The sequence below is a fragment of the Rhipicephalus sanguineus genome, chromosome 8, assembly GCF_013339695.2.
Source record: "Rhipicephalus sanguineus isolate Rsan-2018 chromosome 8, BIME_Rsan_1.4, whole genome shotgun sequence".
Lineage (NCBI taxonomy): Eukaryota > Metazoa > Arthropoda > Arachnida > Ixodida > Ixodidae > Rhipicephalus > Rhipicephalus sanguineus.
Window position 1 is genome coordinate 140,140,976 of NC_051183.1, and position 11,992 is coordinate 140,152,967.

At 44.0% G+C, this 11,992-nt stretch overlaps 1 long non-coding RNA gene across 2 annotated transcripts; it reads right to left on the bottom strand.

Moving 5' to 3' along the window:
• Positions 1-689: 689 nt before the first annotated feature.
• LOC119402365 (uncharacterized) lies at positions 690-9,439 on the bottom strand. 2 transcript variants are annotated; one of them, XR_005185769.2, is made up of 5 exons: positions 8,898-9,439; positions 7,423-7,552; positions 5,454-5,671; positions 2,816-3,015; positions 690-841 (listed from the first exon to the last, which is right to left on the bottom strand). It is a non-coding gene; the product is annotated as an uncharacterized LOC119402365 (long non-coding RNA). The 2 variants fall into 2 exon arrangements; XR_005185768.2 differs by having other exon boundaries at positions 7,423-9,439.
• Between the last annotated feature and the right edge of the window lie 2,553 nt (positions 9,440-11,992).

The window sequence follows — 11,992 nt, forward strand, 5'->3', positions numbered from 1 at the left end:
GGCAAGGGCGTCATCTACCATTGTGCAGAAAAAAACGTTGCATTATTTTGGTTGCTAACAAGTTATAGCGCGTCACATGTGACCATGCCAGCCTAGCGGCCGCGTCGTTCGTTCTTGGCTGAAACTCGGATATAAGTTGCTCAAAATACTTGTACGTGACATAATCACAAATCAGCAGCTCCACACCAACAAATGCGCAGTCCGGTGTCATGGTTCAGCAAGCTTTGTCTTGCAATCAGCCGCTTGACAAACCCGCAGCAGCGGCCGCTCGATGCTGCGGGCACTCACATTACATGAGTGCCGCTTCGACGGCGGATGAGCTCCGCTTGCGCGTGAAAACTACGCTAAGAGGACGAATGAGATAAGGAACCCAGTCGAAAAATCCACCAGGCCGTGTCTGGCGTATTTTTCCCGTTTCCACCAGAGCGGGAATTCAGACACGGTTTCTGGCGGGTGTCCCGGGTCTGGTGTATACGACCGGTTTTTGGTGTGAACCGGGCTGGTGTGTTTTGGCAAGAACCGGACTGGCGTGTTTTGTTGAGACCCGGACTGGCGTGTTTTGGCAAGAACCGGGCTGGTGTGTTTTTGCACGACGGGTCCAGGTGTAATTGCCTTTCCTTAAATGCATTGTGAATGAAAACATGCATGTTTACATGGCCACGGGCGAAAACATAAGCCTTACACAGTAGTTTGAAAATGAAAATGACTTCTCTGTTTATTTTTTCTGCCCTCGCCTCAACTTGGTTGTCTTCTGGGACAGCCAAAAGCCTGGTGTTCTGGGCGGCCTGTTTCGCTTCCTCTTCCGAAAGGCTTTGGGCAGCACTGTAGTGCCTGGAAGAGACTGCAAGAACAATTCATTACAGGGTTTCCCTAACTTGATGATTTCAGTTCACTATGGTTGTTGCAGATTTGTGCTCCGCCTTTTTAGGCAAAGAAAAATGACGGAACACAGATCCATTTTCGTTCATTGAGAAATGCTTATCAATGAACTACGGTAGCTGATTAAGATCCATTTAGGTAACACTAGCAGAAAATATACGTTTGCTACGTGCTCTTCATACGTCTGCTACGCGCTCTTCAGTAAATAACCTGCTACGTGCTCGTCATACAGCCTAACATACAAACTGAGGAGCTAATTTTTAAATGTAGGACTACCATTGCAACAAATTTTCACCATGATTCCTTACAAAGCTGGAATGCTCAGGTTTAATGCTTTTATTGAACTTCGGGAAGGCTCGCACACCACAAATGTCGGTACTATGATGGATAATACCATAGTTCAGGTTTTCCTTCCTCAAAAAACTCCGGACAAAGAAGAACATGCAACAGATGCCATCAAGATTTCAACTATATCAAATTATTTTAATGTGCAGATACTTGCAAAAGCAAGCAGACAACCTTCACGGATTCGCACAAGCACAAGGAGACAAGGAAGAGATACGCAACGACGAGCGCAATCGAACAACTGGTTTATTTTTTCAAAAACCTTCACTTGACACCCCTCCGATCTGCGCGATCTGGCCTAAAAAACTCGTCAAAAGCGCACATGGCACAGCTCGTGATCACATGCCTTATCATACAGATGACAACAGCAAGATTTCTTTCTCAAGCAAAGCAACAGAAAGGTGGCTAACACATTTTTCTTTTTGCTTGTCAATCTAAAAGGCCTCCACTATCTTCCCCAAAGTTTGATTGCGTTGCTTGTATTCAATGGTGGTGCTACTAAACAAGGCGTGCACTCATTGCAATGCAACGCTAAACGTGTGTTAGGGCGACCTTTCAGACTCTACATATGTTCCCTTAGCCTCGTGTTTATACATCTGCCAGTCTGCCCAACGTACACATGAGCACACGTCAAAGGAATATTGTACACTACATTGTTTGCACATTGAACAAACTGGTGCTTGTGTTTATCCTGTACAGTTTTCAGTTTCTCACATTTCTGGTCAACCTCCGATTTTGTTCTTGGCCAAAAACACCCACCACCTTAACTTTGTAATTTCCAGCTACCTTTTTTATTCTGTGAGATAGCCCGTGTACGTAAGGAATCACTACTAAGTTTGTTAAATGTGTACCAAGAAGCAGCAGTTTGTTAAATGTGTAAACAATGTAGTGTACAACATTCCTTTGACGTGTGGTCATGTGTACGTAGGGCAGACTGGCAGATGTATAAACACAAGGCTAAGGGAAGATATGTCGAGTCTGAAAGGCTGCCGTAACACATATTTAGCGCTGCATTGCAATGAGTGCGCATGCACCCCTTGTTTTAGTAGCACCATCATTGAATACAGGCATCGCAATCAAACTTCAAGGGAGAAAGTGGAGGCCTTTTACATAGACAAGCAAAAAGGAAAGTGTGTTAGCCACCCCTCTGCTGCCTTGCTTGAGAAAGAAATTTTGCTGTCGTCATATGTACGTTAAGGCACGTGATCACGCGCTGTGCCATGTGCGCTTTTGACGAGTTTTTTTTACTAGATCGCACCGATCGGAGGGTTGTTAAGTGAAGATTTGCGAAAAAATAAACCAGTTGTTAGATGGCGCTAGTCGTTGTGTATCTCTTTGTCTCCGTGTGCTTGCGCTAATCCGTGAAGATGAATATGTTCCAACTGGGCCAACTTGCAGTATTGCTTGAAGTAGACAAGCATTTCAGCATTTTAACCATTAGGCATGTACATTCTGTGACTGGAAATATAACTTGCAGCTGTGCTCAGAAATAGGGCACTGAAGTCGCCGAACTGGTACCAGGTTATAAAACGACATGCATGCATGACAGAAAACATGCACGCTACTGAAATGCACAAGCTTTCTCGCTGACCTCTCTATGCTCCCACTTTATGTGGGAAATGGCCGATGTGCAGGCTTCTGGCCGCCTGCTACTGCAAAACGGTTCGTTCCCGTGAAGCTCCTATGTGCGTGGGCATCTGTCCACCATATTGCGATGGTGGACCGCTGAACCAAATGGAAGTCCTTTCTCGAGGCGGTCCTTGATAGCGTCCCACCGTTAGGCAGGTCAACCTGCACAGATACAAACAAAAAATTATTTCTTTAGCAAACAGCACTGTTTAATTCATCCCAACGACAATAACAACGAGCTGAATTTCAAAAGTCTGAACTACACATTGAACTGAAACACATACAGAGAACCCTGCTGATACATTTTTGAAGGGACTGAAGGATGTAATGGGATTCCCAATATATTGGACCCTATGGAAGCTATGCTGGGACCAGCGGTAGACGATGTACCAGCCAGGAAAACGCAGCGAGGAACATAACAGTGGGGCTCTACTGTGCCAAGTGCAAGCTTGAAAATAATATTGAAACTACCTCTATGTCAACATGGAAGTAGTAAATGATAACAGTGCAGCATTAGCCACATTATTATTATTCAGAATTAACAGAGAGCGGAGTTAGTTGGTAAGTATTCATTCTAAAAAGACAGAACAGTTCAAATGCCTTAACAGTTACTTCCATGTAGACCCCCACGCGTGCCAGATTGATAGGTTCGCCTGTTGCATGAGCATGCGCAGATAAGTTTTCGTGCCTTCTTTCTTTTCCGCCGTTGCGCGTCTCTTCAGTTGTTAGTCGGCGTTTGTGGTGTCCTGACTTCTTTCTTGTGTCCGTCTTTGCACGCCGTCTTTTTAGAATGAATTATTATTTGTTCTCCTAAATCGTATAATTTTCTAAGTTTCACTTGCATTAGCCACATAGTTATTTATTCCCCTAAATCGTATAATTTCTTAAGTTTCACATGCATATTCTCCCACGTTTCAGCTCTATTATAATTGACCAGTTAATAATGCCTTGCGAGGTACACCTTAGTTTATCACACTGCACATTTCAGTGTTTGGTGAACACTGAATGCAACATACATATTAGTCAACAGTCAAAATAAGCAGTCCCATTATGTATCTATATTCTCAGATTTTTGTGCTTCAAGTGCTGTGAGAAAATTATTATCAAAATGGCTTGTGCAATTGAAAGTTGTCAAAGAGCGCATAAATGATAAAAACTGCAAAGTGATGCACTCAGTATCGTTAAAGGCCTCGCCATTTCTTAGCCAGCTTTTAAACAGGAAAAAAATGCTTTTCTTTTGCTAAGAAGTGAGAATGGGCTCTCAGAATTGCTATCTATAAAAGTAATTGGGAAAGAGTTAAAGTTTGAAAAACACAAGCACAGCTTTCATAATTGGCAAAATACACGAAAGAAAACATGATGGACTGTGTTCACTGGCCCAGCAAGGGATTTACAGGGGTTGCTTGGAGGTTCGAAGGCCACCACCTGAAAATTTTTGATGCCTGTTGTATGTACTGACTGCGCGTCTTCAAAATTGAGCAATGACCGTCTACGAATGCGTAAATAGTATCATCTCTTCTGGCAAACAGTAGCTTCATTCTTATTCGGTACCCATTGCCGGCATGCATTCACAAAGAGTAATCACTATAATGAGCGCGGTCAACAGCAACAATGCGGTTTGTCTGCATCGGTTGCGGCGAGCAGTAATTTCATTTCGACTCCTTGTAACGTTCACGCTATGTCACAAGCGTGGCAGAAGCTCCTGTGGATTAAGAAATATTTCAGGGTGCCGTGCTGCAGCTGCACTTTGAATGTGCCCTCACACACACAATGCCCTCATTCCAGCAAGTGCTGATCAGTTACCGAATGAGTATCAAAGCCTCCGCACAGATTTTAAGCTACAATTCAGCATTGTATCGCTTCATGACCACGGTGAATGATGACTACACTGGCAACACAATCTAGCTTGTGTTGACCCAGATCGCCGCACGCACTGTGAATGCAGTAGCTCACATGATGTTCCTTTTGAATAGAAAGATAAGCCATCCTTGAAAAGTAAGTTCAGCTTCTGAAAGCTGAAGTATACCTTTCGGTAAAGGCTGGGCACAGATTATCAGCATAACTCATGCAGCACTAGCGAGCAAAGGTAACTACCAGCACCTCTTACAATTTTTTTTGCATTGTTGTCGCTCTTACTACAGCAGCATTATTTTTTAGGTTTTTGTCGAGACAACGTGATTATCAAGCCACATGCAGACTGACTGTGCAAGAACTGGCAATTAACATACTCTGCACCCACACATTCATTGTTGCTTGGTTAGGTAAGCTGAAACTCGGCACAAGACTAGTTATTGCAAAATAAACAAGACGCAAACACATCCTATGCCTTCGCACGCAGCTATTTACCGACTAGCTCAAGTCCACATCTTGTTACTAGCTCAAAGAAAACAAGCAACAGCGCGAACCACAAGACAAAAGCATAGATATGGACTTAGCACTGACATACTTGCACTGTAAACGTAGTCCGAACAGAACAGCGCTTAGTTCATCTCTGTCCTGTCATCCTGTGGTTCGTGCTGTTTCTCATTTCTTATGCACATGTACAGACTGGCCCAAATAAGCACTCTTGTTACTAGTTATTATCATGATAGGCTACGCACCTATAATACTCCTTGTGGATCCTTGATTATCTTAGCTGTTCATCCTTGCTGAACGAACACTGCGACATGTCAGCATCAGAGGCAGAAGGCAGTGTGACTGCTAAGGCTGCAGGACCAGAAGAGGCAGCACATATAGTTGGTCTCGCTGCAGGATATGAGGTGGCAGCAGAGTCAGTAGCAGGCGCAGTTGTTGCTGCCATAGCAACACTGTGCTGAACCTGTTCATGGAGTAATATCAACAAATGCTAAACTGTTAGAATTCAGGCTCCACCGTTAGTAAGTTAGAAAAGTTATTATTGTACCTGTAAATGTAAGAGCGCAAAGAAAATATTTTGCAACGTCAGAAACTGTTCAGAAAATGATGCCAATGTTTGCTCAGTGTTGCACCTATGTTCCAAACATTTGTTAAGATTCTGTAGGTGCCATGGATACACATGCTCTTGCTAGACTGAGGCAAGTGAGATAAAAAAAAAAGCACGACAGTGAGCTTTGAATGAATTCAACCACCTCTACATCAAATTTATATTCAATAACTTTGCACTGTGCCGCATACTGTTAAAGATGACCACTTTGGCAGAGACATTACAGCATAGACCCGCTTGTGACATAAGTGGTCGGAGCAGCGAATATGCACATCATTAGTGGTACTGAACTGTAACCAAAACAAAATTTTACCACAGCTGCACACACGCACTACTTCAAGACCAAGCTGCTGCATTACTGTGAAAGCATGCAATAGGATAGGATGTCTGCACCCATTTATATATGTTACTGTTCGAGGACCCATGGCACCTACAAATGAACACAGAAAAAAATAGCGCTGTTATGATACAGGAAGACCACTGAATGAATTTTTCACAGCTGCTCAATAGACCTTTTCAAGCAATCCCAGAATGCCTCGCAGGCACTATGGGAAATGTGTGCAAGCGTCGAGCAAGTCGGCTGTTTGGTCGCCCGCTGCTCATTGGCGCCGTGGGAGCATGACTCGAAAAGAACGTACAACCGCATTCTTAATCATAAATACTGCATATATCTGAACAACCCTGCATGTATCTCTACACATGAAATGTCAGCGCAGGTATTACCATGTGGATGCATATCAGATGTAGCAGTTTAGTGGCATAGTACGAGGGTACAGCACGACGGTATCGGCATGCATTATTGTGTTGTATACGACGTACTATCATGAGCAGCATGTGCCGGAACACTGAATTCACATTTATTCAACGATTACTTTTTATGTACTGATATGAACGTGACGTATTGAATTGCAAGAGATACCTTTCCAGTGGAGCATTTGGTGTTATGAACACTCTTGTGCTTGCCAATTGCGCTTAGCCACTATGGCCTTTAAAAGCAATAGACCTTTTTCAAGCACACGAGCGCCACCAACCGACGCGCAAGCGCTTATGGGAAAAGTGTGTATGCCGCAGCAGCCGCCGCGACGAGCGCACGGGCCTCGTGCTGTAGCTTTCTGCTTGCGCCATGCCAGGACTTCGACACAGTGAATTTGGTAAGGTGCAACATGTTACTGCGCAATTCAATAACGCACTTCAGTGTTTAGTTGCGACGGCCTCCCGACGATTTCCATCTGTCCCACTGCTGGACCAGCTGAGCGGCTCAAAAGCGTCACCTAGCTTTTATTTATTTTTTTGGCACCAGTGCGCCTTACGGCATAAATGAAAAAAAAAAAAATACAACTTGGTTGCCCATGAAGTGCAGGAGCGGTCTATGATTCACAGATGCATTTGTAATCAACGTCCATCGACACTGTAGATGAGTACAGTGTGAGGTTCTAATATTTAAAGAGTGCACTAGAAAGTGTAATCGGCATTTGGGAAAATGAGATACATTCACTGCGTCGCTCGCACCATATATGTAACGAACGTTAAGTGCCTACTAACCTTCGTTGGTACTATAACTACAGGTTGGAATAATACTTGGAGCGAAAAAAGAAAGCAGTACACACCTCCAATCTCATTTGGTGAAGGCTCTAATGATGGGAATAACTATTCATCCCACAATGGAAGGCTCGAACAGGCCGTGTCATCCAGAAACGCCTCCTTAGTAGTCTCCTTTGCAACGAAGTGGCAAGTGGCCTGCATGGGTATTCAGAAAATGACTTAGCTCTGTTCCCACACAGTTTCTGCAAAGCAACCTAATTTATTAGGATTTTCTTATTAATATCTGTTTACTATCTCACCCTACCAACAATGCTTAAAAACACTTGGAGAACGCTTGACCTTCGCCTTCAAGTCTTGGGTGCCACAGTGTAATCAGGCAGTGTTCACATCGCGCTCTCATTCCCTAACCAGGATTCGGTTCTTGGCGGACATCTCAACCATGCCACTTTCAATGAACTCTGAAATTAATATGAGGTTTCAGTAGTCAAATAAGAGTACTTTAAAGAATCATTCAGCATGGCAACAACACAGCCTCAAAGTGGCATGGCACCTGCTGTGAAAGCCCTCAAACCTTTCTCAAATGGGATGCGCCACTGTGATCTTAATGTTTCGTAAAATTTGGCAAATGGTGACAGCATCTGAAAATTAGGTGTCCATGATCAGTGACACAAGAAGCACATGAAGGGGGGTGGTGTCAAGACATGGAGAAGCTTGCACACTTCAGCTGGCAACACTTCACTAGTAGACGATAACTGCTAATTAAAAAATGCTTAAAAGTTTGTAATTCACATGGATGAAATATTGTGTGAGTGGCACAGGTTTTCCCTATTTTTGCCATTCTTGGCTGGCGCCATCCACATGGGTCCAGATACAGAAGACAAAACATCACTCCATGCTTCCCATTCATGGCGCACAAATGTGACTGATTTTCAAGAAAAGCAATCCTGTTGTGCAGGACATGAAAGGCATCAAGTTGTGAAGGCGAATGCAAGACGTTATGAGACTGCCAGGCATGTGCCAAAGTGCATTTTAGAGACTTGTGAAAAAGAGGGCACCTGGTGTCACGACATGTAATTGCGCTAGCACATACCTTTATGCTCATGTGTTTCCATGTCTTTTTACGCTTGTGTGCAAAGTGTTTGTCCTTACTTAAAATCTAAGGAAGCTGCAGGAAACTGCTGAAAAAATGTATATGTGAAGCAAGGCCCTACTGCCACGTTCATGTAAACACAGTTTATGGTTAAAATGCCAAATATTTGCTGGGTCAATTCACTAAGCACATAGGAGGCACAGACAACATGGCAAGCAGACGTTGAGCTGACGACATGGCATAAATTAATGCATATTTAGGAAGATTTGGTATTTCTGTCCGCAAATGAATCCTGCGGCTTCCCCAGTGCAGCAAGAAACTATTGACATAGAGTACAGTATTCCAGATGCTACACATAATATGAGTTATGTAAGAACCAAGGATGCTAGGGCGCTGTATCTGAAAAGCTTTCGAAGCAAAAGAAGATATACAGCTTTCCCATTACGTCACCTTCTGTTGCGGTTTCTGCACTCTTTGTGTTGGCATGGAAGTCGGCAGCGTGAAGGAATCCCGTGTGGCCGGCACCGTACATTTGAAACAAAAAGAGATGCCGACCAGACCAAACAAACGTTTATCACGTTTCGGCTTTGAGCATGGAGCCTTGTTGACAATGAATGCATCAGCAGAGGCGGTTCATTTGAATAGGTTTGAGAAATTGCTGCAAGGACCTCGCATTGATCACGTTTAGATTTCTGTTGTTAAGGTTATCCCGTACCTTTGCCATGCCTCTTTTAGAAGTGGTCTGCATGATAAACGATTCCATACGTAGCCAAGATGCTGTCACTTTTTCTGCTGTGACGATTCTTGCGTTGGTCCAATCAATCTTGTAGTCATTCATCATGGCGTGTTCTGCTGAAGCTTTGTTGCGAATGCTTGTATTATTTACATCACAGGCATACTGTTGCATACGCTTCTTGCAGTTTCCTGACTCAGATGTGAACACCCTTGCAGTCTGCTCAAGGTACCTAGTAAAACTACACTGGGGAAACGCTCCTGGGCAGGTGATCCTTCACTCACATAAGTTGATGGCACGAACTTTCGGGTGGAATTTGTGCCACATACATGTCATACTCACGTAGGACATGTGCCAAACATTCGTTTGTTCAAGAAATATACGGTACGGGGGCTTGCTTCGTAGAGGAGGGGGCCAGCAGGAAGCAGGCACGTAAGTGTGTACCCGTCATGACAGTTGACAGTCTATTGCACTGGTAAAGTGCCTAGGGTATCCACAATGAGCGAGGTCATCCCGTACCTTTGCCATGCCTGCATCATGTGGCTTTGAGCCCAATCTTTTGGCATGCTGTAGCAGCGTGCTGACAACAGCCCTCTTGTTGAAAGCGGAGTGCACAGAGGCGAAATTCAGCTGTCATGACAATGACACCTTGACGCACTTCCTCCCTGCTGGCCCCCGCGTCTACGAAGCGAGCCCCTGTAACGCATATTTCTGCAACAAGCGAATGTTTGGCACATGTCCGACATGAGTATGACATGTATGTGGCACACATTTCACCCAAAAAGATGCGCCATCAACTTGTAAGAGTGAAGGACCGCCTGCCCAGGGAGCAATTCCCCAGTGTAGTTTACTAGATACCTTGGCAGACTGCAAGAGTGTTTACATCGGAGAGTCAGGAAACTACAAGAAGCGTCTGCAGCAGCACGCTCGTGACAAAAAATAAGAGCGTCCACAACAACGCTTTAGCTGAACACGCCGTGATGAATGACCACAAGACTGATTGGACCAACGCAAAAATCGTCACAATAGAAAACATGGCAGCATCTCGGTGACGTACAGAATCACTTATCATACAGACCATTTGCAAGAGAGTTAATCTTAACGACGGAAATCGAAACCCCATTTACGCACAGCCTTTGCAGTGATTACTCAAGCCCATTTAAACGAAGCACTTCTGGTGATGCATTCATTGTGATCAAGGCTTGCGTGCTGAAAGCCGAGACGTCATAAATGTTTGTTTGGGCTGGTCGGCGTATCTTTTTTTTTGTTCCGTATGCATTGAAACATTGGTCCATTTCTTGTTTGGACTGTGAATAAAAGTGACACGTCATAATCGATAAATAAGTCAGTTGACAATACAAGCCAACACAGTCACACAAAACTATGCAAACATGCAATGGGTACCAAGCACTATGTGACAATTGTGACAGAAAAATAAACAATTTTGTTATACAGTTATGATTCCAACTAGCAGTAGTGCAATATTACAATTAAGTCACACTTATAAGAAAGTAATTATGATGATTAGCACACATTGCATAAATACATGTGGGAAAGCTTCCACCAGGGACCACCGTCAAGCTATGTCCTGAAGACCAATCTTAAAGCACTGAGCAAGGCCTCACAGCAATACAACCAGCATCATGAGATACACGAATTCAAGAGCACGACCTCTGGTTAGTGAAGATGGGTGTAATGCCATGTTGACAAAGATTTCGCTAAAAAAATGTATAAGCTGGTAAGCTTCGAGCTTCGCAGGCCGCACGCTTGTTTCGACCTCTTCCTGAAGCCTGAGCACTATGCTGCAGCGCATAAGAGAGCATCACTTGCTCGCACCCGTCTAGATCCATGCATTTCGAAAATACCACGTGGCAAAGAACTGCGGTAGTCACCTGTATACTATCACAGATTCACATCGTGGATTTTAAAAAAAATCTGTGCAAATCACGGTTCCACGGTAGCAATTAACGTTAAATCTATAATATTGCCCTAACTCAGGATTTCAACACTGTGCAAGGCATAGCATTCGCTGGTACACACTCACGCGGCGACGGCAGCTCGGCGTAAAGTACTACATACTACAGAATAAGTAAATAGGCTTCATGTAGATAGCGGTCGGCCAGCGCTGGGACATGACATGGAGTTATAACGGCGTGGTTCAGCACAAAGGCGGAGTGTGGGGGAAAAGAGTTGAACCATGCGCAGCCAGATGAAGTTTAAGCTCTTCTCGACTCTGCACGTGCAAAAAGAGATTTTAAACATACGCACAGAATGTGTGCCCCATGTAATGAAGAATTTTACATCACCTGTCATATGCGAGACACGGTGTCGAGAAGCCGACTTTGGTCTTCTCATCGCCGCTCCCAGTAAGCACTGAAGACATCCCCAGGGGTGAAGTCGTCAACGTCCTTGCAGTTAAACCCGCACGGCACGCTCTTCGCACTTATAACCTTTTTGTTCTTGTGAAAGTGGTATCTTACGTAGACGAAACACTGCGTCGCACTAACTTTCACAAGCGGGCGATCGTTCACAACGCACGGAAAATCCTCGACAAAATAAAAAGAAAACAATGCCAGTGTTGCTAGCAGTGGCGTCAATGAATGTTTTGCCCTAACTAAAGGCGTAGTGGCATGATATCTTCTTCAACCATTAAATTGGTGCTTTCATTGAACGTTTAGGAGGCTCTAATTCACAAATAAAGTGATCACAAACCCAAGCGCTGCTAATTAATTTATTATATTATCACAAATTTTATACTACAGTCCCGGTTCGATCGAAACCGAAACGTTCTATAAAACATGCTATATCAACG